General features: G+C 47.5%; 1 protein-coding gene across 1 annotated transcript in view; it reads left to right on the plus strand.

Moving 5' to 3' along the window:
• The first annotated feature begins 1941 nt into the window (after positions 1–1941).
• LOC144100168 (GTP-binding protein Di-Ras2) overlaps positions 1942–27846 on the plus strand; it is a 141625-nt gene continuing 115720 nt past the window's right edge. The window contains exon 1 of the mRNA XM_077633191.1: positions 1942–2337. The gene's annotated coding sequence lies outside the window, so the exon portion shown is untranslated. The remainder of the gene's footprint in view (positions 2338–27846) is intronic.

Consider the following 27846-nt stretch of genomic DNA (forward strand, 5'->3'; position numbering starts at 1 on the left):
TCGTGGCGTCTCATTATGCATACGCTGAGCTAAATGTGGTGGTGTTAAAAAAAGCTTAAAGGCTCGGAAAAAGTTTGCGTTTTGCGTAGTAAAGCGGGAATACGTGAACAGCGTCTGTTTATACTCCTTTGTTAATATATCTGCGCACAGCGAGCAGACGACAAGCAGACGGTAGACGACAAGGGGCGGAGAAACACGTTTAAAACAATATCCTAATTGTCTGAGGAGGTCTATAGATTTCACAGTGCTACAAGAAACTTATGAAATGTACAGATGGAGATGGCAGTGCCCATACTCATTGCTCAGAGGTCATCACGTAGTCCTGATACTACAGGCAGGTGGGTAGAAAGGCAGGGAATTATTTAATAACATGACATACGGTGCAATCAATCATAGAAACACGTCTAGAACCTCATGATTTGCACCTGTGGAAAAGATAGGCGGCAAGGGGTTTCCAGTTAACTGATAGTGGATCATGGGGAAGATATCTAGTCTTTTTTTTTCGGCATGTAAATTCATGTGTTCCCGCAATAAAGCTTTCAGCTGTCCGGAGTAGCGGTGTGTCGTCATTCTTCCTCCGTTTTTGTCTGTTTGCGATGCAAATATGCAGAAAGCAGGAATTGTCATCATAGCACGCGTGTGTCATTATAGGTAGTGTTTCATTCCATAGCAGGTGTAATAGCAGATGGCAGGCGGAGAGCGCAACTCCTCCGGAATGCACCTGGTACCGGGCACAATTTGCGATTGGAGGGATCATACAGATGCCGAGCAGTATTGCTTTCTCGTTTTGCGGGAGCAGTTTTGCTGGAGAGCTATGAGTGGTCTATGGTAGACTAGAATACTATGCACGCGAGGGTTTAAGCAACATTCTTACGAAGCCCGCTTCTACATTAGGTAAGCGTCGTACACGAACCGAAAGGATTTTCCCGTTTGTCAAAGGATGAAAAGATCACATCATTATAGAAGCAGTAAATTCCCAGCAACTTATCTTCTTAGCCATGGTTCCTTTCCGAGCTATGAGAGAAGAAACTTCAATGAAGATCGCGAATGAGAGCCGCAATGTACAACGTACTTACCAGACTCTCATTGTGATAATTATACTGTACTCTAATCTCCATCCGTACATATTTTGGACAAAAACCGTGAAGTGCAATGTGCGGATTACATTAGCATGCCGACACGATATGAAAATGAGATCCCTAAATTAATCCCGAAACCCTTCAACGGCGGGTCCATCACATCTGCTTCGGAGCGGCATACAACGGCTGCTCACATTTGCATTTTCCTTTGTGCAGGCGCGAGCCACAGGGATCGTCGACAGGGCGCGTCGCTATGTGCATAGATAAGAGGCGCAGCAGCGACTGCTTAGGACACGCTCGGCAGCCGAGCAAGAGCTGCTACTCTTCCCTATATCCCTATTGTCTCGTGCCGCTGGCGATGTGGCACCGGGAGCCTCGCGCTCGCGGCGCGACCGGGCCAGAAGTCCCCCCTCTCCTTTACTTCGAGCATGCTCGAGCGCGCAGGCGCAGAGAAGGGCGCCCCCTCTTCCCTAGTGCGTCGGCCGCGATGAAAGAGCGGAAGCATGCGCAGTTCTCTTCGAGCTGGGGAAGAGACGGGGAAAGAATAGGGAAAGAGGGACGAGCGGAGTTGGAGCAGGGGAGAGTGGAAGGAGGCGGCGAGGAAAAACCTGGAAAGGAAAGGAGGCACTCAGAAAGAGGAAATCGGTATGAGCGAGAGAAGCTGAAAGATACAAGGGTAGAGGAAGAGTTGGGGAAAAAGGGAATCGTGTGACACGCTCCGAAATGGGGAGTAGGGATCGACGAAGAAGAATGAAAGATGAAGTAAGGGGCAAGGTTGTAAGTCGAGGGAAAGGAATTTTGGGAAGTTGAGGGAGTCCGCGGGGTGGGGAAGAGAAAGAGAGGGAGCGCCGGGAGAAAGGAACCGCCGGTGTCAGTCCGTCATCGCGCAAACTGCGTGCAAGCACAGTGCGCGCGGTTGCCTGTGTTCGGCCAGCCGTCGTCGCTGCCGCCCTCCTGAGGAAGGAGAGATCGACAGCTTGTAAAATCTTTGCACGTCCGCTGTCGTCACTGCCTTCTTCGTCTCTTGCATATCGGCCGCCGGACGAGAGATTGTGCGGGGAGTTTTCGCCTCCCTCGAGGCTGTACTACTGCCAGTGAGTGTGTACACGCGTGGATCTCCCGAAGGACCACCAACGTTTTGAGACGGGGGTGTCAAAGCGGATCACTCGGTGTCAAAGCCGCCTTTATTCTGTTGGAAGTTGTGTCCCGTGACAGTACCGTGGGTTAGCGTCGATTGTGGCTTCTACTCTCCGTTTCGGTAAGTTTTAGGAAACAATTTTATTCAGCGCCTTTTAAACTAGAAACGACTTCGGCTGAGAGTTGTCGTTTTTCCTTCGAGTCATTTTCCAGCGCTGAAAATTCCCGGGTGATTCCATAAATACAGGCAGAAACCAAAAACAAAAAAACTAACTTGCAGACACTGCCTTGAAGGTCTACTTTTTCAATGAGTGCAGCGCTGCTGGTTAAAGTCACTGACTAAACTGTTATGTACTAGAAAGCTAACTAATGCTCCATTTGTACTTCTTACGTAAACAAACGTTCCGCGTATGCTTTGGTGAACCAGAACATTATTAAATGAAATCACATAGCTTAACAGATCATGCGTGGCGCTTAGAACCAGTGTTTTATCACTAAAACTTATATATTCTAGTTGTTAGTCTAGACTAAGTTCCGGCACTAACTTGTATTAAGAGTCTCACTTCCCAGGTAGATTGTTAGCGATGGAACTTTTCAAATTATGCAGCAACGTGGGAAGAGGGAAACAGTTGTTTTTCGCCGATCAATAACTCGCGGAAGGTTGCTTTCGCTTGAGCGTTGCATTGTTGTTCAAGTTTATTGTTTTCAATAATAACGACAGCACTTCCAACTTGTCACAGCAGGAGAGTAAAAATATATGAGAGGGCGCATTCATAAGATGAAGTTAATTAGAAAGATGAAGAACAGGAAGGTCTTAGAAGGGGAAATAATTCGACAAACATAACGATGCGACACCAGATATCAACAAACGCACCGATCGGCTGAAAGAAACTACACACATAAGTTGAAAGGCAAGTTGTGCTGGTAATTTGGAATCAGAATAACCACCACTTCAAGAGTCTGTGCTGGAACTGATGCATCAAGGCTGTCCCGCTTTCAGTTGATCAAAACGTCGTCTTGGTCGACACTTCGATCCAACTGCTTCACGAGCTGCAGTCATAGGCGGTGCCATGCCCAAGCAGCACAGGTAATCAGCATCCAAGCGGCACGGAAAATTGGCCCAATATTGGTAATGCCTGGTTTCACCGCGTCCTCGCAGGACCGACCTTTGCCGATATATTTCCAATGTACGGGCATATAAGTTGCGATCCTGGGGCACAGTGTAGTAAATGGATCGTTTCAGCTTGGCTTTTCTGAGCCCGACGTTTGTCAATATATACCCAATATTGGACAAATGAGCTCTGTGCTGCGGGGCACAATGTTGTAAGTGGATGGTTTGACTGTGGTCCTTTCTACCTTTGTAGGCCCGGCCTCTTCCAATACTTTCCCAATACTGGGTCGATTACCTGTGTTGCTTGGATGGGCCTTATCCAAGCCACGTGCCTAACCCCAGCTGAGTGAAACCACCACCACTCATCCCGCATATCGACGGCGTGGGGAGCTCGCGGCGCGAAAGCCGGTAATCGAACCGGCTGGGCACGCCAGAAAGCAGTCCCCTTACGGCTGCTGGCCGCACGCATATACGATATGGCGGCGCAGGAAGGCGGAAGTAGCGAACTATCTCGCTTCCTGCGTTTCATGGTCGTCCGTGACAGAGCGTGTATCAGCGACCACCCACTGTGGACGGTTGCCCGTGGCTACAGAGCAGTGGCTGGTCTGTCAGACGGGTCCGGGAAAAGGTCACGGCGGCCCTGTGCGCACTTGGTTGTTTTTACTTCTTCGCTGTCCTTGGCGCAAGCCTGCTTTCGTGGATGAGATTGGGCAGTAAATGCCTGATTGCAAAAGAAGGAGGCATCCTTTCACGGTGCCATTGTTCTAGAGGGTTCCTGTCTCCTTGCCTACGCAAGCGGTAAGAGAGACTGTTGGCGCCACCTACTAGTCATCGCGTAAATGAAAAAAATAACAGGGATGAAGAATGCCAGACGCGCACAGCGCACTTTTATCTCCATTTTTATTCCAAACTCGAGTCGTGGTCACAAAATTATCCAATTACTCCACTCCTTGCCCATGTGATTGTTTGTATCAGCAATGCACCCTGGACAAAACCCCGCCGTGGGTGTGTGTAATTAAGCCTGAGGACATAATCATCATCATCAACTTCACCTGCGCGACATTTCGCTGTCACTGGGATCATAAACCGTGGGTGCAGACTAAAGTGAAATGAAAGGCGGGAAAGGCTACCTTCTGGGGACGTTCCTCATCAACGTCGCTAGTACGACACCTTTTTCCCGCAGAATTCGCTTGACTGCGCCGTTTATTTCCGCTTTGCGTACACACAAGTTATTTGCGTTAAAAATAACATTTATTTTGAAGCCAGCGCTTCGCACCAGCCATCTTCCTCGGTTCTTCGTTAGTTGTGCGCTCCAGTACTGAGTTTATAAGGTATGCTAGTTAGACGAATTACGCTATCGTAATTTTTCACTGCCGGCAGGCAGTTTCATTAATGAAACGCGCTGAGGGGTAGCGATCTATGCTTTGGGGGGGGGGGGGTAGAATAATGCAAATGGGGGTAGCGATCAAGGCAATGACTAAAGCAGGTACAGGCTCCTCTAGTATGAAGAATTCATTTGCCCGTCAAGATTTTATACTTGACTTTATTTTTTTTTTCACTCCCTCCTTTACCCCTTCCCTTACGGCGCAGTTCAATTGTACAGTGATATATGAGACAGATACTGCGCCATTTCCTTTCCCCGAAAACTAATTATTATTGCTAGACTTTGTTCCCGCGAGCTAACGTACATTTTATGAAGTATCCTCGAACTAATCTGCGAAACGAATAAAGACAAGTTAAAGCGCAAGTATGGGCTAACTGGAAATGAACAATTTAGTTCATTGTATCTAGCGCCGAAAAGATGATAAGAAAGAAGAAGATTTATCTATATGTCGTTTGCGGAGCAAAGTTAGAAACTGCTCACAAGGACGAGGACTGGAGGTAAAGAAACCAATACAACACCATGGGCGCGTTCTCTACCTCCTGTCCTTGTCCTTTTGTAGCGAGAGCTACACTGGGCTGCCAGTCGAGCATTTCGCGGTGGCTGGGAGAGGAAAGATGTGCGCATGCGCCGTCACCATGGCAATCGGAGAGGAGCAGAAGGTGCGGCGTGCGCTTCGCCGTTGCCGCGGCCGCGTGCCCGCTCCACCGTCCAAACGAATTACAGTGGTGATTTTTGGTAGCGCAAAGGACCTTTTGCGCGCAATTGTGCGCTTCCTGGGCAGTGGTGGCTCAATTTACCCGCTTTAGTCCCTAAACGAACATTCAACTAACTCCATCCGATTTTTTCGGGTAAAATTTGCTTATCCGGCTCTTTCTGGGTATGTTGTCGTTTGTCCCGGCAGACAGCACGCATTTGTCGGCGAGAAGATTGGATTTAAGGTCCTCCCGCAAGCCGATTCAAACTTGTGACATTTTCAACAAGAAGGACGGGCTGCGAAGACGTAACGTGATTGCTGTCCCTGTGAATTTTTCTTTAGTATTGGCGACGTCACGTTTAGGGCCACGCTACGACATGAAGCAGCCGAACGCTGTGAAACCGCGCGACCTGAATATTTCCAGCGCGTTAGAAGAGCAGCGCATATTTATAGGCCGTGCCCCGCCGTAAGAGAAGCTGTTAGGCTCACCTGGGCCGACTAGATTGGCGCGTAGATTTTGTGCACTTCTGAGGCGGTTAACTTGCCAAGAGTTCGGCCAGTTTCCTTCACGCGTGCTCTAAATTTTCCGCTATTTTCAGGACCGACGAATCAATAGAAAACAAAACGTTTTTGTCACACCTTTACGACGTTCAAAGCACACTGCACTTTCGGGCTTTGTCAACAAATCTTTGTTTATTTGCTGTCACCTTTATTGTTGCCTTCGGTACGCTTTCATCGAAAAGTCCACGAAGGTCGCGCCGAGTCTTGAGCACTTTATGCTTTGTATGGTAACGAAAAGCTTGTATTTCAGTAAAGCTTGTAGCTGGCCTCGTTTTTACTGCACACTAAAAAGCTTACTATGCCTATGCTGTGCTGGGCAAGTCGCGTAGCTTGGCGAGATCAAGCGCAAACGTTGTCCGCTTCTATTTGAGTCTCCGCCGCTTTCATCCATTCCTTAATCCCTTCCTTCACTTTGCTGTCCATGCGTCCACCCACGGCAATACAGCTACCACGCAGTTTCTTATAACGGTAGGATGGTCAGTTGGGCTATAGTTAGTGAGAGATCATTTTGGGTGGAACAGCGTCAGGGGACAACAGAAAAGAAAATTATTTCCTTCTAGCTGTTAATAACTTGTACACAGACGCATAGATATCCTCCGAGTACGCGCGGTTCTTTTTGAAATGACATACCAACTCGACTAAGAGTCTGTTCTGTTGTATTACTTTACTGCGCAACCAGTGCTACTGTCATAATACTAAAAAGACGGCGTCTATCTGTACCTTCGGGGAGTGAACCCTCCAACCACCCGAAAGCTACCTCCCACCGCACCCCCCTTAGTATTGGGACTGCCCACCCATCTACCATCACCCTTTGTCATTAAACGCGGCAGACTATCGTGATACACCATGGTTTACTTGTGCACAGACCAGACAAGCGGTATACAGCCCAACTTCAATCTGTATCCAGAGTTCCTCCAAGAGGCGAGACGCATGTAGAGAATCCTAGTGACGGCTGGAGACGTATGGGACGCTGGGCGGTCTTTGCCGCACAAGGTGTACAGTCGAGCCGAGATTGATTTAACGACGCTTACGTGTACGTCGACAGCAGCGTCACCTAACTGCTCCCACGTGGTCAGTGTGGCAACGATGGTACTTACGCCCCGTTATACTTGTTGCAAGCCATATGCAATGCACGTCGCTTAACCAGAATAGGTCAGCGTCACAAAGAAAAGAAAAACAACACTGCTTAACCACGCTAAGTCAGCGCCAGAAAGAAAAATTCTCAGTGGCTTAACTTAACGGAAGCGTCTGAGGCTCGTCAATGGCAATTACGCTACACGCTCGCGACAGCCGCTCTCTCTATATATACCCACACGACCACGTGGCTATGACGTGGTATCACATAGTCTCACGACACCACGTGCGCTTCAAATCACCCCATCAGATGTTCTTAGTGTCAAAGGTCCACTCATAGGTTACTCAATGTCAAAGGTCAACTAAAGGTCATGGGTCAAGTTCACGGTCAAGGGTTTGACACCATAAATGTACTACGTATGGTCATACACGACTAACGTACGTGGATGGGTACCTGAGGGTCGTTCAAGGTCATTCTCCGGCTACGCGACGACTGCTTTACCTAGCATAGTGGAGCCTTTCTCTTCAAAACAAAAAAGTGTATTCGTCCTTTTAGACAAATCAGGACCAGATATGTTAATATGCAGGAAAGCAAAAGGAGATGTCAACATTAAATTTGATTAAGGAATATTAATATTAAGGCTAACGAGTTCGCAGGAGTCTTACAGTGCAGCTAGATATAATGCGTGGTTTTAGGGTTTTGCACTTAAAAAAAAAGAATTACACAAAAGATAGCAATGGGAGTCATTAGTTTGTGGCATGCCCATATTGGGACCGTGCCGAAAGCTAATGTAAGACATGCAGGTTTATCTGGAGGTCTCTAGGAGGGGCATTGATTTGCTCTTACTTGTTGCCTTGGCATGGCTGCTGATGATAATGACGACACAAAAGCAACACCTAGAATTTGGGCTTGGAATAACTGCGGTATAGTAAAAGCAGCAAACAGGGTCCAGGAAAGGGTGGGGACAAGTTTGGAGCAAAACCCGCGTTTCTAACAACCACGAACTAGAGTTTCAGACAAACCTGAACCCTTTTTGAGACGAAAGCTTTTAATGGCTCATGCTCGCGCCCGTCCGTCCGTCTGTTACGCTCTTCAACTCGATAAGAAAAAATATTTTTGCACGATGGGAATCGAACCACCATCCCTCCGTCCCGCAGCCGTGCGTGCTAACGACTACGCTACATCCTGCCAACGCATATGTAGTTCTCCTTGCCTAGGGCGCTGGAGATTGCGGAAAGGCGTCTCCGACGGATGCCTCCCAAACGTCCTCCAGTGTCGTCTCCAGCATTTAAGATTCACAAAGAATTATGTACTTAATCAACATGTTAACCACTCATCAGCTACACAAGCAGCAACACCGCGCTAAAGGCTGTCACCTCATCGCCCTTTAGACCAACAAAGTGCTCCTCTGAATTCTTTACGTGTCTTTACTTACTGCTCTTGTTTATAGATTTCGCGCCTAGAAATGCACTAACACTTTTTTAGATGTTTTGGCGAAGTGGTTGGTTATAAAGCATCATGAGGCTTAGAGAGGAAAATGAGGCGCGCACAGAAGAAAAATAAAACAGGATTAATAACAACAATAAAAGTTCACTGCACGTATTTTTTTTTTTTCTGAGGCGTCCACTGCCAGCATGAGCACCCAGTGCTTCTGGACTGACCGGAAGATGAGCGAAGTGATGTACAAATTTAAAGTAACCTCTGAAGTGAGCACCATTATGACACGTGACACGGCGTTATGTCTCGTCCCAGGCACGTTCTTTTTTCTGCTGTGTCGTTCCGGGCTTTAGGCTTAATCGCCATACTTTTCTTTATCGAGAATACTGTGTTCGGACAGTCTATAAACAAGCACTGGTACCGTGCATTAAAACGACACTTTCACATTTTCATATCGTATTTACTGCAGGCGTACCACGGTGGTAGGGCTCAATCAGGCCCAACACTCTCCTATACACTCTATACAAAAGGACTAAACTGTCCTTTAGCACACATTCTTTTATGAAAGGATGTGCGCTAGAGGACACTTTACTCCATCTTTACTCCCATATAGGTGTATTTGTGTCTAGAGTGTACGTACACTCGAAACACGAATCCTCTAGCGCGGTAGAGGACAGCTTACTCCGTGCATACTCCTATCTGTTTAGAGTGTAGCTAACGGCGCATCTGCGCAGCTCGGTCCCAGGTCCGCTCACTGCTTGACGCGGACCTTTCCACACATTGCGCGCTGTTTTGTGCCTGGCGATGCAGACAGCACGGCAACCCCAAAGTAAACACCGTACGTTTCAATTACACCAGACGCTGGCGGGCGATTTGTCGGCTGCCGGTGCTGGAAGGGAGAAGAAGAAGAAGGAAGGAGAAGGCTGCAGCGCTCGGAAAAGCGGCGGTGGGGTCTGCGGTGGCAGGTTTCAGAGACACGTTCGTGCATGAGTAAAACGCCGTTCCATTAAACGCGCTCGCCGACCGGGCAACAAGATTATGCCCTCAATTCCCGCGAGGCGGAGCCACTGCGGATTTAGTTCATGCCCGGGACACACAAAGCGAACGCCGTTCACCGCCAAATTAGGTGCAACGCAGCCAGGGTGGAGTGCTTGTGGAGGTGCCCTGGTGGGTGTAGTGGGGTAATAAATAAAACGAACAGACAAGTGGACGCGATAACTTTGAGCACTGGCCACCCACGGCCTCTTATCCACCCATATATAACCTTCATTCATTGGAAAGTCAATGAGCTGGGAACTATCAATGATTAGAATTTTAGTCAATCGGCGTGGCGCGTAATCATGACGTCATGAATGGCGTCAGTCCTTTCTGACCAATTAGTGCGAAAAGCTGTCATGGCAACATGAGTGACGCCAACTAGCCCAACGGCAAGCTTTAACAGTATCGTTCGTTATGCATTTTACGTCACTGCAGTTTGGTTGGGAAAGCGGCGTATAGTGGCGACACCTGTGTTTCATTTTCTGATCTTGTTCTTGCTCATAAATATCCCCATTTGCAGTGAAAGTAAGTGTATTTGTTGTTAGAAGACGGTGCTTTATCGATGCAGGCCAACTTCAATTTTTTCTGAGCTCCTCTTTAATTATAAAACGAGCTATGAGCACACAGAATAATGGAGATAAGCTTCTCGTCCGGACATAAGTTTCTGCTCACGGCTGCCTGTAACCGCACTGTGTCTCGCTGAGAAATCCTCATCGGCGGACAGAGCGATCAGCTATAGGGTTATGCTTCGTTAATAATAATAATAAAAATTCGCGAACAAAGAGATGGGAACGAAGTAAGCAAACCGATGTCACATTGCGCAACGGCAGACTATTTCAACACTAAAAAAATGAAAAAAAGTGTGCGCTTGTGCCTGTGACTTGTGTTCCCTTACTTTGTTCCCTTCCTTTGGCGCGATTGAAAAGAAGCATTATGATGAACCGTTCAGCGCAAAAAGTATTATTGAACCATTGTGATTAGAGCGTTCGGCTACTGAGCCGGAGTTCAGGAGTTCGGGTTCGAACCTGGCTGCATTTTTATGGAGGCGAAGCGGAGAAGGCGCCCGTGTGCTGTGCGATGTCAGTGCACGTTATAAAGTACCCCAGGTGGTCGAAATCATTCCGGAGCCCTCCACTACGGCACTTCTTTTTTGTTTTTTATGTTCACTCCCTCCTTTATCCCTTCCCTTACGGCGCGGTTCAGGTGTCCAAAGATATATGAGACAGTTACTGCACCATTTCCTTTCCACAGAAAAAGAAAAGAAATTGCAACCAACCACAGAACGGGTATTTACCCGCCACGGTGGCTCAGTGGTTCGGACGCTCGGCTACTGATCCAGTGTTCCCGGGTTTGAACCCGAGCGCGGCGGCTCCGTTTTTATGGAGGCAAAACGCTAAGGCACCCGTGTGCTGTACGATGTCAGCGCACGTTAAAGATCCCCAGGTGGTCGAAATTATTCCGGAGCACTCCACTACGACACCTCTTTCTTCCTTTCTTCTTTCACTCCCTCCTTTATCCCTTTCCATACGGCGCGGTTCAGGTGTCCAACGATATATGATATAGATACTGCGCCATTTCCTTTCACCAAAAACCAATTATTATTAATTATTACGAAGAGTGAGCAAACCCAGATGCATTCCTAATGCATTCCTAAACTCTACACTCTAATGGGGTATTTATACTGACTGGTCGTCCTCTCCTGTCGTTCGCGCTGTATCTACGGAAGATCGTCGCCAGCTCGCCCAGCAACTTGCTTTGTCGAACTGCATTCCTAAGGTTCCGTTTACTCATATCCTAAGCCGGAGGGAAATGGGATGTTTTTAAGCATTGAGTGCCAGCAGCAGCACACACTGGTACCTCGCCTGTACAGTAACCGGGCGGATTGAAGAAACCAATGAGCAGGGGCGAAAGCGGGTGGAAGGGGTTGCTTCAAATTCTGTCAACCCCCTGCAGTGCCCGACTCGAGAAGATCCGAGAGAGATTGCCCCGTGCTCATCTCAGCGAGCCTGGAAAAAGAGACAATTAAAAAGCGAGGAAACGAACTTGCAGGGAGAAGCTGGTCTTATTTGTGCAGGGGAAATTAAAGGCACGGTGCCGCCCGCAGCTTTCCTTTACCTGCTCCTTTTATTCTTCTTCTGAATAGGTTCGTTTTTGATATATTCATCGCCCGTTAAATTATTGATTCCTTCTGCTTCTTCCTGATTAGTTCGGTCTAAAGTTTCAGTCGGAGCCGTCACATAGAATGTACGCCACGCCCTCCATCTCCATTGCGCGACTAAATATCATCGACTTGGGCCCATTGGCAGGAAGACGTGCCGCAGTGGAGGGCTCGGGAATAATTTCGACCACCTGGGGATCTTTAACGTGCACTGAAATCGCACTGCACACGGGCGCGCCTGAGCGTTTCGCCTTCACTGGAACGTGGACGCCACGGTCAGTTTCGAACACGGGTACACTGAATCAGTAGCCGAGATTTACGAGAGAAAAAAAATTGAGTTTTAAGTGATTTTATGCATTTCTGCCAGATTTGAGAGAGCTCAGTGGTTAGGGCGCTCGGCTACTGATCCGGAGTTCCCGGGTTCGAACTCGACCACGGCGGCCGCGTTTCGATGGAGTCAAAACGCTAAGACGCCCGTGTGCTGTACGATGTCAGCGCATGTTAAAGATCCCCAGGTGGTCGAAATTATTCCGGAGCCCTCCACTATGGCACCTTACTCCACCCTTCTTCTTTCACTTCCTCCTTTATCCCTTCTCTCACGGCGCGGTTCAGGTGTCCAACGATATATGAGACAGATACCGCGCATTTCTTTTCCCCAAAAGCCAATTATTATTATTATTAGACTTAATGGCAAACTTCGATCGAGGCGCGTAACTACAACAAAAGTGGATAGAATAGCTCCCAGATGTTTGCTAAAAGCTCATGTTGGCCTATCTGCCTTTTAAACGCAATAGTATTAAGGCTCCTGTTCAGCAGAAAAATTTGGCGCCAGCGTCGGCGTCGGTGATGTAAGTGAAAAATCTTCGGAAAAGCGACCTATGTGGGTCACGCAGATCACGTAACCTTGTGGCGCCATCACAACCTGCCCACCGTATTGTGAGCAAACTCACCACCGTGACAGGCGGTACTTGTATTAAAGATCTGTCTCGAGAGGTTGCTCGGAAAGAGCAGGCTGGGCTGCACAATGCCCACCGGTGGCAGCACCTGCCATCGCAGGGCAGTGGCGCATCGCTTAACCGCTGCACCACTGCGCCAGGAGTGGTATGAGGGCTACCAGGGATCTGTGAATGCAAAGTCGAGAATGATCAGTTCCGCATATACGGGCGCTAGTCCATTAAAGCTGTCGCCTCATGTCTTTAGGGAGGGTTTATGGCGGTTGAGCGTCCCAAAGCGGCTCAGCCTACGAGAGACGCCGTAGTGAAGGGCTCCGGAAATTTCGACCACCTGGGGTTCTTTAACGTGCACTGACATCGCACAGTACACGGGCCTCTAGAATTTCGCCTCCATAGAAATTCGACCGCCGCGGCTGGGATCGAACCCGTGTCCTACGGGTAAGCAGCCGAGCGCCATAGCAACTGAGCCACTGCGGTGGTGGAGCTGGAGTGTCCCGTCTAAATTTTACTGTAAATAATCCACTCTGACTTTTTGGAGAGAAAAAAAAGTGCTAGGCGATGAGTGCCGATTGCCTGAGTCAATAATATAACTGCATAGAAAAGACGTAAAAAAATTCGCAAAACTATTACAATCGGGTTGCGCTATTGTGTTCCAGCGTTACTTAGCGAGGGAGAACGCAAGAGTTGTGCCTATAACCTGGCTCACAGTTTATGGACAGTGTCATAGAAGCTAAACCTCTCCACTTCAGCCGGGGGTCGATTTTTAGAAGCACCTCGTACGTTTTAATGGTTACGAATGGCTTCTGGACGTGAATTGGACACTCTTTATAGCCTCGGCGTATAAGATCGCTTAAGCAGGCGCAGGCCGATCACGGACACTTCTAAGGCGGAAACGGTTTTGAGAGCTCGTCTTCTCATTTTGTTTTGACAGCTGCAGACACCCCTTCCAAGTCTTTACCATCGCCACCAACATTATCGCATCACATCATGTGCTTTCCCCTCCTTCTTTATCGTCTTTGTCATATCATTCGTTATTGAAGAGGTGATCATTATCGCTATCACGATCATTTCATCACTTTCGAGACAAGGCACAGAGTCTTGTCCCGAGAGCCAAACGTGTCCACTGTAGTGATATTTTCTACGCAGCTTGTTCCAGGCTTGAGCCCCTCGAAAGAGTGAGGGAACTTTAAGTGCAGGAAAGTCAAAGAGAGATAGCAAAAAAAAAAAGAGGATAACGGCAGACCTTCATTCTAAAAGCCTCATTGACGGCTTTTTCAGTGAAGCGCCAATAATGCAGAACTCTTCGCACTTGCCAAGCTTATTTTCCAGAAAAAAAAAGCTTAAAAACCGGCCAGCCCGTAGTACTGAAACAAAGCAGCGGTGGAAATTTTCTGTTCTGGACGGAAGGCCTAAGGCCAGCTAAAGTCGCAGAGAGCCTGCATTTAAATGACCGGCTTGTGATTGGCTGGACTTAGCTTCCAATCGTGATTGGTCGGCGCTGAACGAGTGCGTCACAGCCATAAGCTTTTATAGAGCAAAATGCTCCGTAATAATGTGCTCGCGCTGTCTTTCCGAACTCGGCTTCGGATTGGTTGACGTCAGCTCCATATTCTAAAACCCCGCTCGATTCGACAGACAGAGACGGAGCTATCGAACTCGATTTTACAGTCATTGCTGCTATAGGCAGTGTTAGGAATAGTTTTAAAAAGAGAGAATAAAGACACAAAGAAGTGCATTTACCAAAATGGTCTTCCTTAAACACGAATCACCCAATGTTTCTCTAAGAACCTTGAATTAAGATTCAAATAATTTAGTTTAATAAGTTCTAATGAGATTACGAAAAGACAAATCTTGCACCTACAAGAGTTCAGGTCTTGATTGTAGCCGCTGCATAGGCTCGTATTTCAGGCAACGCAGCTCGTGCTATGGTGGCTGTGTTGCCTAACTGTTGTGACCCTACCCTGCCATTTATTTGTGATATGTAATTTTCACATGTCGAACACAATACGTTGCCTATCAAAGGTCACAAGAATAGTAAATGGTGTTATATTTGACATAACGTCTCTCGTGTCCTGGAGTATTATTTTTTCTCTAGCGTTCTTGCGTTAGACTATCGCAGTAGACAATGCCTCTCCTGTATCCGCATAGTTCGATCAGCTAAGCAAATAACTTAAAGCGCAAACGGGCGCCGGAGAACGACTCCTATCTTCTTTCTTGTAGTGACACCGGAGTTTATCGAGTGCCGAAGTAAAACAGACTTGTACATCAGAACCAGCGTGTAGCCATTGGGAGCCAAATAACAGGTCAAATCACAGGAGACCTTTGGGAAGAATTGGAGTACTCAAGATTGCAAAGGAATCCGGTTGCCCGATGAGTGAGCTCAACGTTTGATTTTTACGTGATTTGAGTCGAGGAATCAGAGTGAGAAAACTTTAGTAGGAGGACAGCGGCCGGGCACAAAGGAATGCCTTCAACTTGAGGGCCTCGCTCGGAGATCCGGAAGCCTTGGCTCGGCTGAGGTGCCGCCCTCTTTCGCCGATCGCATTTTCCTCAGGCTTCTCGAAGCTGTCGGGTCCTTCTGCGCCCCCTGATTGAATGGCCAGCGAATGCTTTTTTCCCCCACTTGGTCTTCAGTACTACGGATTGCTTCCCACTTCGAACTCTTTGCTGCGACGCTTTCTCTAATTTTATCGTTTTTTTTTTCAGGACGATGCTTGTCCAGCTTCACTTTGTCCGCTTCACGAACACTCCCTCCTCTCGTTTGGAACTCAGTCCCGTGTACGTGTTGGCTTGCTCGTCGTTGGCTTGTATCATCTAAGTAAAGGAGATCATAACGCGAAATAATTATACGGCTCACGAGCCGGAAATTTGTGAACAGAATCTGCCGCCGGTAAGCTCAAGACAATTGACTTTCTTTCCGGTGACCGCCAACACTTGTAATTCTATGATAATAATAATAATTGGTTTTTGGTGGAAAGGAAATGGCGCAGTATCTGTCTCATATATCGTTGGACACCTGAACCGCGCCGTAAGGGAAGGGATAAAGGAGGGAGTGAAAGAAGAGAGGAACAAATAGGTCCGTAGTGAAGGGCTCCGGAATAATTTCGACCACCTGGGGATCTTTAACGTGCACTGACATCGCACAGCACACGGGCGCCTTGACGTTTTTCCTCCATAAAAACGCAGCCTCGGTCGGGTTCGAACCCGGGAACTCCGGATCAGTAGTCGAGCGCCCTAACCACTGAGCCACCGCGGCGGGGCGTAATACTATGCCGCAAAAGCCACTTTTAATAATTGGTTTTTGGGGGAAAGAAAATGGCGCAGTATCTGTCTCATATATCATTGGACACCTGAACCGCACCGTAAGGGAAGGGATATAAGAGAGAGTGAAAGAATAATAATAATAATAATAATAATAATAATTGGTTTTGGGGGAAAGGAAATGGCGCAGTATCTGTCTCATATATCGTTGGACACCTGAACCGCGCCGTAGGGGAAGGTTAAAGGAGGGAGTGAAAGAAGAAAGGAAGAGAGAGGTGCCATAGTGGAGGGCTCCGGAATAATTTCGACCACCTGGGGATCTTTAACGTGCACTGACATCGCACAGCACACGGGCGCCTTAGCGTTTTCCTCCATAAAAACGCAGCCGCCGCGGTCGGGTTCGAACCCGGGAACTCCGGATCAGAGTGAAAGAAGAAAGGAAGAAAAAGGTGCCGTAGTGGAGGGCTCCGGAATAATTTCCACCACCTGGGGATGTTTAACGTGCACTCACATCGAACAGCACACGGGTGCCTTAGCGCTTTGCCTCCATAAAAAAGCAGCCGCCGCGGTCAGGTTCGAAACCGGGAACTCCGGATCAGTAGCCTAGCGTCCTAACCACTGAGCCACCGCGGCGGGTCGCAAAAGCCACTTTTTTTCCCCAAAAGGCCTATTTTCGAAAATTTTTTAAAGTCATCCCAGAAACACCTGGTAGATATGTCGACATTTCAGCGCATTTAGAAGACCAGTACGCGATGAACAACTCTTTTTCCAACTAGATGCAAAGAGCCCCTCGTTGGCTGAGTACTCCCTTGAGGCGCTTACCTCGAGTGATTCGAATTTCTTCAAGCACTGTCGCACGCACACCTCGCGGCAAGCGGGATCAGTTTCGTCTGTCTCAGACAGCATCGAGGGATCTATGCTTCGGCTAGCTAAAACCGTACAGCGTCGCAGAAGTTGAAGTCGGCGTCTTCTAATCCGTATAAAGATTTGAATAACATATCAGCAACTCTAGATAGCTTCGTGGTTAGCGCTATCGAATCGGCTATCTTCGTCAGCTAGGGCACTGGCTTGTCACGAGCCGCTCACAAGTGCATCAACAGATTTGCTAATCCATCCACGGATCAACTAACATTGCCTTGATAAATTCCACAACGCTGCACAGTTTTAAAATGCAACGGAGCGAAACAGCGGCAGTTCCTCCCCCGCCTAGCTATGGTTTGTTTGCCTTCCACCGGCGACAAGCCGCTACCAATGCCTCCGGTCGTGCTGAATGGAAATCGCAGCCCCGTAGGAGCCAAGGCGTCGTCTGCAGAAGCAAAAAAATCGTTTTTCAGCGCGCCACTGCTTTGTCTTTTCTTCCGTTTCGGGAGACGTGAAGAACGAAGTTCTGATCCGTGAAACGCGCATTCGCAGCAGATTCAAATTTTTCTCTTATTTTCTTTCCTCGGCGTGCGTCAGGAGTCAAGCTGTCTTCCACGGTGCAGTCCGCAACCGCACTGAAAAGCGTGCAGGGACGGAAAAGAGAAATCTGCGTGAAGGAGATATGTGCGGGCCTTAGCAAAACCTGCCGCGGTGGCTCAGTGGTTAGGACACTCGGCTACTGATCCGGACTTCCCGTCTTCGAATCCGACCACGGCGACCGCGTTTTTATGGAGGCAGTAGCCGAGCGCCCAAACCACTAAGCCCAAATAATAATAATAATAATAATTGGTTTTTGGTGGGAAAGGAAATGGCGCAGTATCTGTCTCATATATCGTTGGACACCTGAACCGCGCCGAAAGGGAAGGGATAAAGGAGGGGGTGAAAGAAGGAAGGAAGAAGAAGTGCCGTAGTGGAGGGCTCCGGAAAAATTTCGACCACCTGGGGATCTTTAACGCGCACTGACATCGCACAGCACACGGGCGCATTAGCGTTTTTCCTCCACAAAACGCAGCCGCCGCGGTCGGGTTCGAACCCGGGAACACCGGATCAGTAGTCGAGCGCCCTAACCACTGAGCCACCGCGGCGGGGATAAGCCCAAACCGCCCAAACCGCGTTTTTATAGAGGCAAAACGGTAAGGCGCCCGTGTGCTGTGCGATGTCAGTGCACGTTAAAGATCCCCAGGTTGTCGAAATTATTCCGGAGCCCTTCACTACGGCACCTCTCTCTTCCTTTCACCTTTCACTCCCTCCTTTATCTCTTCCTTTACGGCGCGGTTCAGGTGTCCCCTGACTTGTGAGACAGATACTGCGCCATTTACTCCTCCCCCCCCCCCCCAAAAAAAAAAAAAAAGCAGTTTAAGTTTTTGCTCAGCGAATGCGCACACAGTGATCGGGAATTGTCAGCGCAGTCATGACGACTTATCACAGTGGCACACTATAGACCTTTTCAATGTCTACAGCCTGACTGAGCGTGTGTGTGTTAGAGTGCTGCGCATGCGCTGTATATGCCTGTATGAAATCCGCCAATCAGAACGCTGCTGGTACAGCCAAGTGGAAATTTGGCTGCGGCCAAAAAAAGGCAAATGTGAAAAGGTCTATACAAGAGATCCTAGGCACTGGCTTATCGAAAAGCGTTCTCAGGTGCGATGAAGTTTGTAAATTTGATTTCTGATTTGCGGGTGGTCTGTACCGTATGGACGCATTTTCCTACGGCACATGGGTCATGCTTTTATTCTTATTTTGTTCTCCTTGCTTTTCTTGCTGTGGCGTGGTTACAGAAAGAGTAGCCAGTGCTAAATGCGTTTTTTCTCTCTTTAATCGAGGCAGTGCTCATTGAATAACAAGTACCTTTCCAGGCACCTCAATTTAATTCTTTCTTGAACCATAACGCAAAGCTCCACAATATAGTGGATGCAGAAGGGGCACTTGGAAAAACGGCATTCAGCTTTTCCCACCAGAAAAATTTATCGTGTACCTTATTGTGGCCATGCTCATGTTTTCTGGGCAGGAAAAGATGGATTTATTGCCGAGAAAATTACATTAAAAAAAAATTCCCGCCAATAAATACAAACACTTGAGTTCAAGACCAGAAATTTCTTAACACAAGTTTACCGACCTTAATTAATCAATTAAAGTTGATTAATTCATCACCTAAAGCTGATTGACATTAGATTGACATGGCGCTGTAAAGGCACCCGCCAAGCCTTTCATTTCCTGAAAACCGTTTTTATGCATGCAGCAGAGATGACAACCCTACTCGCTCCAGCGAAAAGACAAAACCAAAGCTATAACACCTTTTGCTGTAAAAGGACTTCGAAATCACCAGTTGGAAGTGAAGGGTCCATCCAGTACCCTAACCTCAGAGATACGCGCGAAAAAAAAAAAAAACGTTTTCTCCATCACCGCACTTTACTGATGAATACAGTCGGTGGCGGCCACACCTGCAGTCCGTTTTGTTGTTTTTTGTTATCTTTTCTAGCTCGTAAGAGCTGCATTTTCCGAGAAAAAAACGTCGTTTTGCTCATTACAAATGCGGCTACAGATCTATACACGCGAATTTGACTTCGTCCTAAGTGTTCCTTTTTGTACGAGGAGTACAAATGAAGATTTTTTTTGAACATTTAAAATAACTGCAACTTATGGCTTGTTCAACGCGTCTACAGCTTCACAAACGCTGCGCAGTTTTAAGGCGCCAACATATATCGCACTGGAGCAGCTTTCGAGTGCGGCGAAAGCAAAGGGCGGACGCAGCGAAGGAAACACGCCCGCGGATGGCTCGAAGGTGACCGGAAGTTGCGAGGAAATGTCCTTCCCGTTAGATCCAATAGCTGCTTGCCGACAGCAAAGTAGCTGGAAAGCTCGGGGCGTCGCAGAAGAAAACAGCCCCATACGGACGTGGGCTCCTCAGCGGCGAAGATAGTGAGCGCCAAGGGTGACATTCGCTCCATGACTCGAACGCCCCTTTATTTGGAATGGTTCGAAAGGAAACTGCTGACAGGACGACGATGCTTTGAGCTCGCTGGAAAAGGACTTTGGTTCCGTTCTCGTCCATTTCTACTTACTTTTGCGTCAGGGTGCGGAAGTTTCGCTTGGATGGATGCGACAGCAGAAACGTCAGGAGGTTAAAAGGATCCAAGACTGACCCCTACCACCTACCCCTTCTGCAGTGCCCTTCCACCTACGCTTATCTGCCAGAGTATTATTACCTCCGTCCACCCGCAGCAATTTCGACAGAGCGTAGATATTACCTGTTTCTGTGCAGGCTAAAAGCTTAATCCCCATGCAAGTGGGGCCGTGTTTGTACTGCGTTCGTGACCTCCTGAAAGCCACTTTTGTTTGATCTGCGCATTTCTGAGATATTTATCGGGCGCCTGGTTCGTTGTTTCTCATTAAACGTACAGTGACACGGCGTCATTAGCTTTCCAGTTGAAACTTAGCTTGAGACTTGCGATAACTTTTTTAATGACACAGTGCAGCTACGTGCGAGGAAAGCTCCACTATATGTCATGGCGCTTCGAAGTCTTTGCGATAATCGCGTTTAGGTTTAGAGAGTTTAGGTTTACAGAAGTCGACCATCTTGGAAAACGTGACATGTCAGCAAGGGTACGTAATTGTTGAAAAAAAGGCGAGAATACTCAAAAGAATTGAAGAAAACGCCACCTCAATCCACACGAATGAATAGCTTCTCGGATTTCTACTTTATCTATAATGCAAATTTGTTCGTGGAAAATTGTAATCCTAATTTCTTTCACGCTAGATATTTTTTTAAAGGAAAGAAGCCTCACTATCCCCATTTGACGAAATTCTGTCGGCGTGGAGGCCGGTAGACGGTCCCAAAAAGATGGCGTCGCAACAACCGTCGTCTAGGAACCGAAGCGGCGAGTGCGATGACGTCATGCACGACAGACACCATGTGATTCGAGATTATTCATCTTCTGTAATGCTTCTGACATGGAAAATATATTACACCACCCAGGTCCTTCCATTTAGCAAGACTTATCTCGCCCGCGCATTTCCTTTTGCAATATTTTTTTTATAAGAACGAAACTCCTTAAGGAGTAACTATTCCCGGCCCTTCCTCTCATTTCATCGCGACCTAGACATCAATTGATACTCAGAACGTCGAAAGGCTGCATAGAGATTTATTTTAATGTCTTTGCGTCCAATACGAGTCCCGACCGCAACCACCTCTCCGCCACATTTGTCTGCATTCGCGATCCTGAGTGCTTCAAGTCTGCCGCAACCAAATATTTAACTCCACTGCTCCTTGCTCACGTAATTCGTTTTATTTATCTTACTTTCCCCCTTCTAGGATGTACGGATATTGTGGGAAGCATTGTAAATAAAGTAAAACGAAGCCATCAGGGCACCTCGTTTGCCGCCGCAATGAGGCCCCCATGACTCGCTGCGATGGGATGGAGACAGGCCGGCCGAAACCGGCATGCGGCAGCCGTTGAAAGAACGACAGAGGGAGGAAGGAAGGATGGGGAATAGATAGTGGGTAAGTGAAGGAAAGGAAGCACGGCACAAAGACAACGACGACGACGAAAGGTCCGGATGGACAGCGACCGACCGCTGGAGAGCTTTTTCCTCCCAAGAAAAGCACGCGCCGTCGAAGGCGGCCTTCTGTTCCACTCGTCGGTGCCAGCGAATATATCCTGTCAGCCAGGCGTATACACCCCCCCCCCCTCCTCGCCCTCCACAGGCACAAATGTTGACCGCGGGGCACCTCTTCCAACTGCACTCTCCGGCTGGGCTGCCACACACGCTATGGTTTTGTTTTCCCTACGGTGGCGGCAGCAGCCCAGATTCGACGCCTTTTCTTCCCGTTCATGCTGTGCGACGTTGTTTTCTTTGCCACGTCAAGTTATCTACTGGCATCTCCCTCCTTTGCTTCTGCTCTTTTTGCCTTGTATTTTTTGTTTTTCTTTTGTTTGCTTTCTCTTGTTTTATAGCGCATCGTTGCGGTCTCCGTCGTCTCGGCACTTTCCATGGCTGACAGCTTGACTCGCAGGGAAGCGCAATTTGCTTCGGATATGGGCTGGCCATGTTTTATGAGCAGGCGCGCTGAACGCTCTGGCGAAACAAAGAAATGAACGGCGGCTTCGTAGTAAAAGACTGGGTTAGTGCCGGGTGTTCGATTTATCATGTTTTGAACGGACTTAATCGGCTAACTGCGTTTTCAAGGTTTAACGTTATTGGTTAGAGGTACTATGTACATGTAGCTCCGGCGTGACGTGCGCGCCCCTAGTGGCTGCGCGCATGACCCCATCAGGAACGTGGAAGGGGGGGGGGGGAGGCGCTCTTAGAGTTCCGGCAGCTTTGTGAGCGTAGTCACGATGCGGCTGTACGCCTTTTAGCGCGATATCGTTAAAGGCATCGCCATGCAGAAAATCTGGTGTCGGCGTTGTTGGCGTCGGCGTTGTGAGCGAAAAATCACGGCAGGAGGTGCCCAGAGAACAGCCTAGGAGACATGTGGGTCACCAAGGTCACGTGACCTTGCGGTGTCATCACAACCTGCCCACCGTGGCAGGTGACAGTTTACGATTGGTCGCTCGGGAAGAGCAACCTGGTTCGCACAAGGCCTACCGCTGGCAGCACCTGCCATCGCAGGGCAGTGGAGCATCGCTTAACCGCTGCACCACTGATTTACTTCATTAAGCTATCGGGTCATGACCTTAAGGCGGAGCTTGAGTGATGATTGATTTTTCGGGGAAAGGAAATGGCGCAGTATCTGTCTCATACATCGTTGGACACCTGAACCGCGCCGTATGGGAAGGGATAAGGGAAGGAGTGAAAGAAGAAAGGAAGAAATAGGTGCCGTAGTGGAGGGCTCCGGAATAATTTCGACCACCTGGGGATCTTTAACGTGCACTGACATCGCACAGCACACGGCCGCCTTGGCGTTTTTCCTCCATAAAAACGCAGCCGCCGCGGTCGGGTTCGAACCCGGGAACTCCGGATCAGTAGTCGAGCGCCCTAACCACTGAGCCACCGCGGCGGGTCAAAGAGTGCCTTCTCCAGTTTTTTATAGGTCATAATTTGCGCCGAAAACCCGCTCGAACCATTGCTCTATTATGGGGCGCAACCGAACTTTAAACCATTCGATAGGGAACAACTTTTGTGGGTAGCTGATGAGACAGTAGAAGACACGACACACGAGCATTTGATTCAGCACGTTCGTCCTTGGAAGCAATTCTGCGTTTCATTTATTTTGCTTCATATCATTTTAAGGATGAAGGCTCTTGGAAAACTTCGAAAGTTTTCAAAACGTAAGCTTCCGCGATAACCTTTTAAGGCACTACAGTGAGGGGGTATCAGAGCGCACCGTCGGCTTTCAGATATGTGCACAGGGCTTGCGCGCTTTATCGATCGGTGCCTGTTCACAGGGACAAAGCGAGCAATTTCGGATAAAAACATTTTTCAGCAGGAAAGAGTTTATGAGCGATATTTTTCGTATATTGTAAGATTTCACTTTAACTCTCAATATGTCCGCATATGTTTCGTTGGCAGAATTTTATTTATCTTTTTTGATATCGTCAAAGAGGTTCCCTATTGGTTTTCTACGGGAGTCTTTACTGCACGATGCGAGCTATGGAAAAGCTTTAAACGAGAGATTTTGCTGACCTTCTCAAGAATGGGCCACTATTTTCAATATTTACATAACAGTACATTACAATAGTCTAATACTCAATTTTTGTGCCCAAGAATGTTGGACATATCTCTGAGGGCACGATAAAGCCTTTTAGAAATTCAAAATAGCCAACTTCCGCAGATAACGAAAATTCAATTTTTATATCTTCGAAGTACCTCGTCCTAGGCTAGTTTTTTCATGGTTTTCAGTTCACAAAGGGTTGAGCTAACGCAAAATACAGACACAGGAGACAAGGTTGACGGGGCTGGCGCCAGTCCCGTCAACATAGTCTCCTGTGTGTGTGTTTTGTTTTAGCTATTGTGTTAGCTTTGTTGTCCGTCTATTGTGTTGGCCTTTTGTTTTGGCACAAAAGACACTTGTCGTATGTGCCTGTGTTTTGTGTTGTGGAGCTTTCGAGCCTTAATGAATGCGCCTTACGCGCACCTGACGAGCAGCAGCGTCGCATAGCTGCCTTCCCCACCCTGGTCGTGTCTGTAAACCACAGCCGGAAGAGAGTAATAATGCGCAGTGATGACACAAAACATTATTCCGACTACGCAAGGCTTTAGCGCGGTGGCCGCTATTTCTGTCTTCAAAGCAGGGGGTTCGCCACAGTGAAGAAATTTTCGCTGCATATGAAACGAGGAAAAAAAAAAGGCAGTGGTTTAACTTGTCTAACCCTCGAATTCAGCGAAAAGCTTCTGCACATATGGTTACTCACCACGTGGCTTCATATCACCTGATCGGATGCTCTTAAGGTCAAAGGTCAACCCAAGGGTCACCCAAGGTCAGAGGTCAAATGCCAAAGGTCCGAGATCAAATGTTAAAGATCACTAAAGGTCATGGGTCAAGGTTAGGGGTTGGACATCGTAACTGTACCACATTGGTTATACACGGCTATCCTTGGTTGGGCTGAAGGTCGTTCAAGGTCGTTGTGCTGCCTATCCGAAGGCTGCTTTACCTAGTATAGTGAAGCTTTTCGCTTTAAAAATTTCAAACCACATCTTGGACACGCCTTGCTTTTGAGCCCCGAAGCCCTTAAAACCACGAGAATAATGATCTTACTTCAAAACATAATCAAATGTGCCCCTGTGCGGGAGACACATGAATTTATCGTATTTTTTTCATGATACGCGAGGATTTTCTCTCGAGAACGACGTATAAATATTTTGTGCTACATTAGAGAATGCCATGCAGCCGAGTGAAAGCGGTCTAAATGTGACGCAATAGGCGAGGTAATCAGGAATAAGTTACACAGTTCGAAAAGCCCTCGGCTTGTGCCGGCTTGCAGAACTTTGGCTGTAAAGCAAGAACTTGGGAGTTGGAGTGTATTTCTAGACAGTCTGAAGGTTTGCAGGCAACTGGTTTGGGAGAGCATCGCACTGCGCTCGAAGATGGTAAGAGCGCGGTGACATATGCTGCCTCTACGCCTCCTTTACCATACCTTCAGAGGAATAGCTGCTTGAATAAGTATAAATATAAGTTGTAAGGGTCAAAACACTACCTTTTAGAAGCTTTCTCACCTTTAACTAACTGTATTCGACGGCACATTGATTCGTGTTTCACATCAATCTGTCCAGAACCGAGCCGCTCACTTCATATATTTAAAATACACATGAATACAAAATCAATATCAACAGTATGAAATCATCACTTGATTTGCCCACATTGGTCTTTCCCCGTAAAATATGACGCCCATGCCTCTTTAACAAGTTTTTCTATCTCTTCCAACATCTGCGCCAATCTCTTATTCGCCCAACAGCGCGTTCATCACGACATTCTCTCAATAGGGTAAGTGCACAGCGTCTGCGTGGATCAACGACAGCTTTTAATAAGTCATTTTTGCCAACAGCAATACAGGAACGGAAATGAATTACTAGATCTAACTGTCTTGGGACGTTAATCTGCAATACAAACATATTATTTCACGTGAAGAGCTTATCCACTCGTACGTACTTTTGTCGTTTGAAATAAGGTTATCACTTCTGTAGAAATAACTTTGTAGAGAAATTTATCCACCTGAAATTTTCCACATTGACAGACATGGATTTTATGGTGTCAGATGAGAGACCATTTCCAGTAGGGTTTCTTTTTTGACTATTATAAAACATGATTTTCATCCTATAAAAGCCCTGATCACAGATACAGGTAAGCGTCAATCCTATGCGACATTTATACACACAAATTTCTGAGGAAAAAAAAGGGATGACACAAAGAGCGCCTACTACCAACTGAGCTTATTGCGGAAAACACCCTCTTTTATAAGCGAAGAATATCAACCACGAACCGGAAGCAGGAAAACACATAATCATGGTTTGAATTCACATTTCAAAACACCCTCGGCAGAAAAGAAAAGGCCACAAGAACAAACAAAAAAAAAAACCCAGAATCTAGAACTACACGAAACCCAGCTCCTGGTGGCAGAGTTTAATCCATGAAGTGCTAATGCACGTGGACCCAGCTTTCTGTATATGATAGGCTTCGATAATCTCTCTTTCAAATCGCTCCCTGCCTCTGCCGATAAACGTTGCCTTTTCCAACACCGGTCGAAATCTCTGCATTCCCTACAGTGATCCGGCAGGTTGCCCCTGTCATTGTTTTTAATTGTTCTTCTGTGCTCGCTAGCTCTCTCTTTGAAACAGCGACCAGTCTGGCCAATGTAAGCAGATCCACAGCTGAGCGGTATGCGATATATGACTTCGGACTTGCAATCGGTGAACCGTATCTGATGTTTGATAGCGCATCTTCGGGGTCGTCTGTTCATCATGGAGCAAATTTTTGCAAGCTTGCATGGTGCTGAAAACAACACATTTACACCATATCGACCCCCTACCTTCTTGATGTTGTGCGCTATCTTATGCATGTACGGTATTACCACCGTAGGCCTCTTGTCTTTCTGCTTGCTTTGCGTGTCACCGCTAGAAGCGACCTTGATTCTTTGTAGCAGAGATTCACATATCGCTGTTATCATCAGATACGTGTAGCCAGCGCTACCCAGTCTCAGCAGCTGCTTGTCGAAGCCGGCCTGCACACAGTGATCGCAGGATTTCGAGAGAGCTGCGTGTAGGCACGTGATGGCGATGCTGGCGTTTAACCAGTTTGGAGTGGGCACTGCTGAACGGCATGAGGCTTTTCTTAGATCGGCGATTGTACACCCAACACACATGGTCTTTTCTAGAGAAATCAAACAGAAGGTCTAGGAACTGGATTTTGTCCTCTTCAGGCAGTTCCAAAGTAAAAGTAAGACCTTGAGAACTGTCTCTAGAAATGTTAAGAACTTCAGCTACAGCATCGTCAAAGATAAAGGGAGAGGTCCCGTTCTTCTGAAGTGGTATCAGTTTCTGAACAAAGTGTTTTTTTTTTTTGAGGCAAGAACTCGCGAGAGAGCATCTCGTTTGTAGCTTGTGCGCAGTAGTCTATCGCTCCCTGAAAAAAAAATATTCTTGTTCTCTATTGTTAAACTTTCTGCCCCTGCCCAGAGATTTTTTTTTTGAACCATTTCATCATTTTTTTATTTTCCCGTCCGCAACCCTGACGGCGGCGTTTTCCCTTATATATCAGCATAGCAACGGCTGAGGTGACACAGAGAAGGAACCGTATCATAAAAGCGCGAATCTCGCCTACAGAATAGACAAATGACAAACATAGAAAATATGTGACCAACATTCAACAGAGGGTAGAAGAGGTCACGCCCTTTGGCCGTACCGGCTCCCATCAGCGCCCCTACCTCACTCGTTTCTCCTTTTTCTTTCTTTCTTCCTTCCTTCTTTCCTTCTGGCCCAGCGTCGTCTTATGCACCTTGGGCGGCGATTCTTGCCCAATCTTTATTGCTCGGCCACGCGGCGCAAATCGCTTCTGCTTCGCTCGCTTCCCGAAGCGCCGTCGTCACGGCCACGCCTTTTTACCCTCGCAGATTCTCTTTTCTTTGTTCCTCACTCATTCTTTCAAATATTCCCGCGGCGCGACGTGCCGATATCTCGTCAGTGGGCGTTCCACATTTTGCGCCTTAGGATGGTTCTTTGGGGCAGAGTCTCTATATTTCAGAAGTTTGCGCCCAACCGTGGAGAAAACATGGCCGTCGCACCCACCCCTTCCATTTTCGTTATTAATTTATCACCTCTTAGAGTAATACACATCACTGTTCAAGTATAATTCACACGTTATAGGCGATAATAGAATTGTTTTACCTAGCAGCTGTTCATTGGAAGTAAGGGAAAAAGCCGGTCTGTTGTCCACTGGTGTTCTGAAGAGGAGGTTACCCACATTGAGTGTAAGACAAAGCAGACCGACGAAGCCGATGAAGCGGGGATGTGTTGAACTACTTTAAGAAAAGTTCAACCGTAAAAAAAAATAAAAAAGGGGGTTCTACTTTATTTTCATCGAAATGATGGAGGAGATTGTGG

Source organism: Amblyomma americanum, chromosome 8 (genome assembly GCF_052857255.1).
Source record: "Amblyomma americanum isolate KBUSLIRL-KWMA chromosome 8, ASM5285725v1, whole genome shotgun sequence".
Classification (NCBI taxonomy): Eukaryota; Metazoa; Arthropoda; class Arachnida; order Ixodida; family Ixodidae; genus Amblyomma; species Amblyomma americanum.